We start from the raw sequence: 6,000 nt of genomic DNA, 5'->3' as shown, positions 1-6,000 counted from the left end.
TTAGCAATTTTGGGCCTGATCCTTGCTTATTGGCCTCATTAATTAAAATATGGACTAGAAAGTTAAATTGAGTTTAAAAGTGGGCTGTGTCTTTTCTTTTAAGAGGGCCACTCTTCCTAATTAAATTTTTGGATCAACAGATCTATTCTGATGATGGGCCAGCTTTTAACAACATGGACTATGTTTTAATTAGAGGGTTTGACCAAAAAAAAAAGCTAAGGAAAGGATTGGTGAAATTTTATAGGGCTAAGTGAATAAGTTAAATTAACTAGTTGCTAATTTAAATTATGGGCTCTTAATTTGCTCTATCATATAATTGATGTTAAGTAACGATTCATAAATTAAAATTCCACGATGATAAATTTATTTCCCGTACTTTAGTTTAAGTGCTCGAATAAATTATGGTACGCTAATTAATTCCGAAATAATGAATAGACCTTAGATGGTTTTAATGCTTGAATAAATTACATAGGAGGTGATGCGCTTCTGTTAAATGAATAATTAGTAGACCCTTCGCATAAAAATTAAATCGCACGATTTAATTTTTGCTCAAGGACTTCTTATTGATTAAGGAAAAATGAATAAAATAAGCATGCATTTAGGATGCACTCACGTCAAGTTATTTGGCTTCTTAAGCCTAATTAAGTATTATTTTTATGTTATTAAAGGGGCGTCTTCACACGTAGTTTAAGACCAAATCAAGAAACTCTTCGACTAAGGAAAAAGCTTTTAAGGTGGGCATTTCTACTAAAATGTGAAATTGTCTTTTTAGCATGATTATATGAAAATTATTCTATTTATGTTTTGTTCATGCCTTTTTTATTTTATGGAATACCTATCTGCTTGGCTGTGCCAATTATGCTTAATCGAATTCGGGTCCCAGTAGGGCCGCAAACCCTACTCGGACTAGTGCACACATATAGGGATCGTGAGCTAGCTTTCGAGTTGGCCGGTCCAGTGACCGTCGTGGAATGTGGCCACATTCCCAGTTCACATACGTTTCAGATAGGGTATCTATGATGAACTAAGATTACAATCGCCTTTATGAATGAAAATAATGATCTATACAGATTCAAGACATACTAACACAACTGTTGCTGACACGACCACCATAGTTCGAAACTCAAGGCACGCGTCTTATCTATGTTTTTTTATCAAGTTTCGTAGCACATTTTTCTACACTATATGTTTATCTAGATTTAGTATATAAATATTCTTTCCAATTGTGTTCAGTTCATATGCATCCCTAACTAATGTATAAATATGTATCACTGCATTGTGTCCCCCAACGTTTTGTGGGGTTGAAATTGGATTGATAGTATGTAAACGTCGTGACGGTTTGCACTTCTCTAAAAAAATACTAGGTACTTTTTTCATAATAGTCTTGGTAATAGAAATTTGGATTTTAAATTAGTGATATCAATTCAATTCGAAATCCGTGGATCGACTCGAATAGTCTAATAAAATAAAAGAGTTAGTCTATTAGGGTTGGCGGGTTAAACGTGTCCCCTACGTTTTGTAGGTTGAAATTGGATTTATTGCATTGATATGATTTATAGGAGCACTCGCAATGGACGAGCCAAAATGGGTCGGTCTCATATCATCGAGCTTCACGTGGTGGGGATTGAGCCTGCGAGTGGACGTTGTGGAGAGCCATTGGCATTTAACTTTTATTTTAAAAAAAAATTCTCATTTAACGAACAACAACTCATTTATATAAATTGATGATTAGTTAATAATGATGTTACAGAGAAACAAAAGGATTAGATAAGACTTCTTGAGTATTTGAGAGCAATTACAAATCATATTTATAATTGATGTTTAAAAGCTTCCCAACTTGGCATATCGTGTTACATATAAAATTGTCAATCTTAGAAGATGGAGAAAACTCGCACTCGATCCAGAGCCTGAACATGAAGATGGAAAATGGAGAATGAAGAATGAAGAATTAGAAATTGTGGTTCCTTCTTTTATTTGCAAAAGGTTTACCACTTTTAATTTAAGAAGGGAAAGCTTAAGACCATGCATCACCTGGTGCGATAAACCCATATTAAGTGAACATCTTAGGAGCTAAAAAATGACTTTGAATTTTCCAATTATTTTGAAAGCACCGTGCGAATTTCAAGTGATCCCGATATCGTTAACGTTTTCGACATTTTCACGGTTGTCATACATGCACGGAACAATAAACCATATTAAGTGAACCTCTTTGGAGCTAAAAAATAAATTAAGAACTACATAACTTAGCAATGCCTTTGATTTCTCAACCCATTTTGAAGTACCGTGCGAATTTCATGTTATACTAACATCGTTAACGTGTTCGGCATTTTCACTATTGTCATGCATGCGCAAAATAATAAACCATATTAAATGAAAATTTTCGAAGCTAAAACTTGAATTAACAATTTGGCTTTGGGCCATAAGCAAATAAAAGTCGGGAATTGATTAATTCTACACGTCTCTTGGCCTGATTTAATTACAACAATTAAATCATAATTTGGTCATTATCAATGGAACACAGTTGAAATCCTTAAGCCCAAATCTTCTTTTCTGCTCCTCTCCAGAGCAGAATTCTGAATCTGCTTTTAATCCTGCAATTTAACCACTGTCAATACCAATTTAATTTCCATAATTGGCAATTAAGCCAATTAATCCACATAAATCCAAATTATTGTCACTTAATTTCCACATTATTTTAATTATACTTTTTCCATCACTCACAATCTCACACAATCTACTATCACAAGATGTTACATACACAATTACACAAACACTTCTACTCCCAAATTCCTAACAATAGGTTCAAGTGAGAAACAAGCAATCATAGGAGAAATTGCTAACTAGGTACTAATATCCAACCATAGTCTGTCTATTCTTCTCTGATTAAATGGGAGTTTTAATTCAGTTTTGGGCTTCCAATCCTTTGGGCCAACTTAAATTAATTTCTGGGCCAGATTAATTAAAAGAAATTTAGGAATTTGGGCCGACAATAATTGATTTATTCGGGACTATTTATATTAATTCCCGAAATAATTAATGGGTGAAGTTATCCTAAGCCCCGGAATATGTAATTTGAGAACATGCGCATTTATTCAAATCTCGGGAGTTAATTGCCAAGCTTTTCCGACAAGGTGAGGAGTCGAGCAAGCGGCTAGCTGGTCTCGCACACGAATGATCGAAATTACGCAAATAATCAGAATACGAGATAAAAGACTTTAATTGGGATGAAACTTGGAAATGAAAAGCGACACTCATCCACAACCACATTCATAAAGCCATATCTACAAGCTATACTAGCATAATGTTTATCTTAAATATATTATAGATATCTGATACGATCATATCCATATCCCAATTATTTAGTTGCATATTTGATTTACCATATCTTTTCCATATTTGTTTAGATATTTGTTTCTTGTTCATTAAGTTAGTAGCATTATAAATATGAGTTATTGTTATCACTTTATTCATTCAATCAATTAATGAAATTAGTGTTTCGTCCAACTTGGCTTGAGTATCAAGTATAATTATTGTTCCCTATTTGCTGCTCATCGGAGAACGTCCGAGAACCGGCAAATCGTGAGCCTTCCTTCGAGCTTGTCGAAGGATTGATCATCCTATCCGCCCGAGAAGATCGCCATCCGGTCACGTTACGGAGGACGTCCGTAACAACTGGTGCTTTCATCCCGTACTCATCCTCCATCTTTTTTTTTTTTTTTTTTTTTTTTTTTTTTTTTTTTTTTTAAATTAACTTCATATATTTATATCATATATATGAAGGAGGAAATTACAAATCCACTCCTATAACAAGGAGGAAAGACAAATTACGCCACCCAGGGTTCGAACTCGAGACCTCCAGGATGGACGCGGTATCCAGCACCCTTTACCGCTAGGCCAAGGGGCTTGGATACTCATCCTCCATCTTCGTTCATCTATATTTCCCAAAAAAAAAAAAAAAAAAAAAAAAAAAAAAAAATTCAGCCACAGCACTACCACTCATGCCGTCAACATACCATGGCCCATCTACGTCGGAACGGCCGACGAGGGAAGCGACGCTGGCGCTGCATATAGGCCAGCCGCGTCGTCCCGACCAATCAGGGAAGGCTTCGGTCGACCCAATCACATTAGGGTTTGCCAAATTAAATGCACGCCTCGACAGTATGGATCGACGGGTGGACATATTGGAGTCGCGTATGAACACGAACGACCGGCGACTAGGGAAGCTTCGACCGCCACAACGGCCTGATCCGGAACCACCGTACGGTCTTCCTGAGCGTGGTGGCGCTGATTGGGACAAGCAGCATCGACGTTACACCCAGCCTACGTACCGGCGGCCACAACACCACCAGTCGGATAGGTACCCACCGCCGCCTCCGTATCAGCCGGATAGGCGCCGGCCGTACCACCTCCACCAAACTCGTTATCCTCTGCCCGAACACTATCAACCCTTCGACTATGGAGAGGTCATTACTCACACGCATTCGCCAACACGAGACGGCGACGGGGAGCTGTGTGATTCAGAGGACCCCATATTAGATGCAGAGCTTTGTGATTCAGAGAACTCCATATTAGAGGCAGTAGCAAAGAAACTCATGGATCGTGGCTTGCCTAGTGAGAATTGGGGATCTAGGGAAGGTGATGTAGACGGGGTGAAACTCCCTCCGGAGTTCGTTGGGAATAGGCCGGTGGCACGGCCAGTAGCGTTGCTGGAAGAACGCGTTAGTTGGCGCGAGGGCCGACCAGAGAAGCAATGCCTGGTGCAGTGGGAAGATGATGCGTTCACGCCAACGTGGGAGCCGGTTGAGGCGATTGGTAGGCAGTTCCCGGAGGTTCGCCTTGTGGACAAGGCGATTTTTAACGGAGGGGGGGTTGATACGAGACCCCCGACACTTGACGCAACAGCGGAGCCGCATGCCGAGCTGGAGCATGCCGAGCTGGATCATGCCGAGCTGGAGCATGCTGAGCCGGAGCGTGCCGAGCTGGAGGCGACAACAACCGAGCAGCATGCCGAGCTGGAGGCGACAACAGCCGAGCATCATGCCGAGCTGAAGGTGACAACAGCCGAGCAGCTCGACGCAGCGCTTCCGGAGCCGAGCAGCACGACGCAGCCGAGCAGCACGACGCAATGCGTGAATGACCGAAGTGAAGAATTGATTGTGTCGAAGAGATCCTTGAGGCCGGGAGACAAGCTCAAGGCGCCGAACAAGTTCAAGAACGTCCAACAAGTTCCATCTTTTGATGAAATTGACCCTCCTTGCAGCCCCGACGACGACAGCGGAGAGGAGAGTGGATTGATAGATGTACTACCTCCACCAGCTATGATCTCTCCGCCGTGCAGCCCCTATATCAGCGGAGAGGAAGAAACATTGTTAGATGGCGACGAGGAGGTTGATTCCTTGGAGGAAGTGAAGAAGGTCGTCGCATCTCTCGACGCTGCCCGAATGACATCTCCCGATGTTGTTGAGAATTGTTTTAGTGAAAATGGTGGTGCTTATCTATGTGCATTAGTTGGAAATAAAGTTGCACCGTCCTTTCCAATACATTTGAAGGAGATTGCCTTTATCTATGGGGATTTGCATGTTATGGATGCTACATGTCTGAATCCTCGATCAACATCGCTCGACACCGATGCGAGGTTGATCCCTCCGCGCAATGACACGTCATGTTTGAGCGTTCTTGGAGGCGTGAACAACCTTTTCGATTTGGCAAGGAATTTTTCCAAAAAAATCGGGTCTCCTTTGTTGATTTTTGACAAAGGTGATAAATGGAGATATTCAGTTGTTCGATATGTGTTTGATCCAGGAGGAGACGCCTCGCCAAAGCTTTGGCTTTCAACTCTCATAAGTGGTTCGTGGTTCCCACCTTGAGGACAAGGTGTATTTCAACCGTGGGGGAGTTGATACGATCATATCCATATCCCAATTATTTAGTTGCATATTTGATTTACCATATCTTTTCCATATTTGTTTAGATATTTGTTTCTTGTTCATTAAGTTAGTA

At 40.5% G+C, this 6,000-nt stretch overlaps 1 protein-coding gene across 1 annotated transcript in view; it reads right to left on the bottom strand.

Annotated features, from left to right (window-relative positions):
• Positions 1 to 2,377: 2,377 nt before the first annotated feature.
• Positions 2,378 to 6,000, bottom strand: part of LOC121782268 (receptor kinase-like protein Xa21) — a 178,636-nt gene continuing 175,013 nt past the window's right edge. Inside the window, exon 6 of the transcript XR_006046285.1 lies at positions 2,378 to 2,591. The gene's annotated coding sequence lies outside the window, so the exon portion shown is untranslated. The remainder of the gene's footprint in view (positions 2,592 to 6,000) is intronic.

Source organism: Salvia splendens, chromosome 20 (assembly GCF_004379255.2).
Source record: "Salvia splendens isolate huo1 chromosome 20, SspV2, whole genome shotgun sequence".
NCBI lineage: Eukaryota > Viridiplantae > Streptophyta > Magnoliopsida > Lamiales > Lamiaceae > Salvia > Salvia splendens.
The sequence above is the reverse complement of the archived record's forward strand: the minus strand, read 5'-3'. Positions and strand labels throughout refer to the sequence as shown.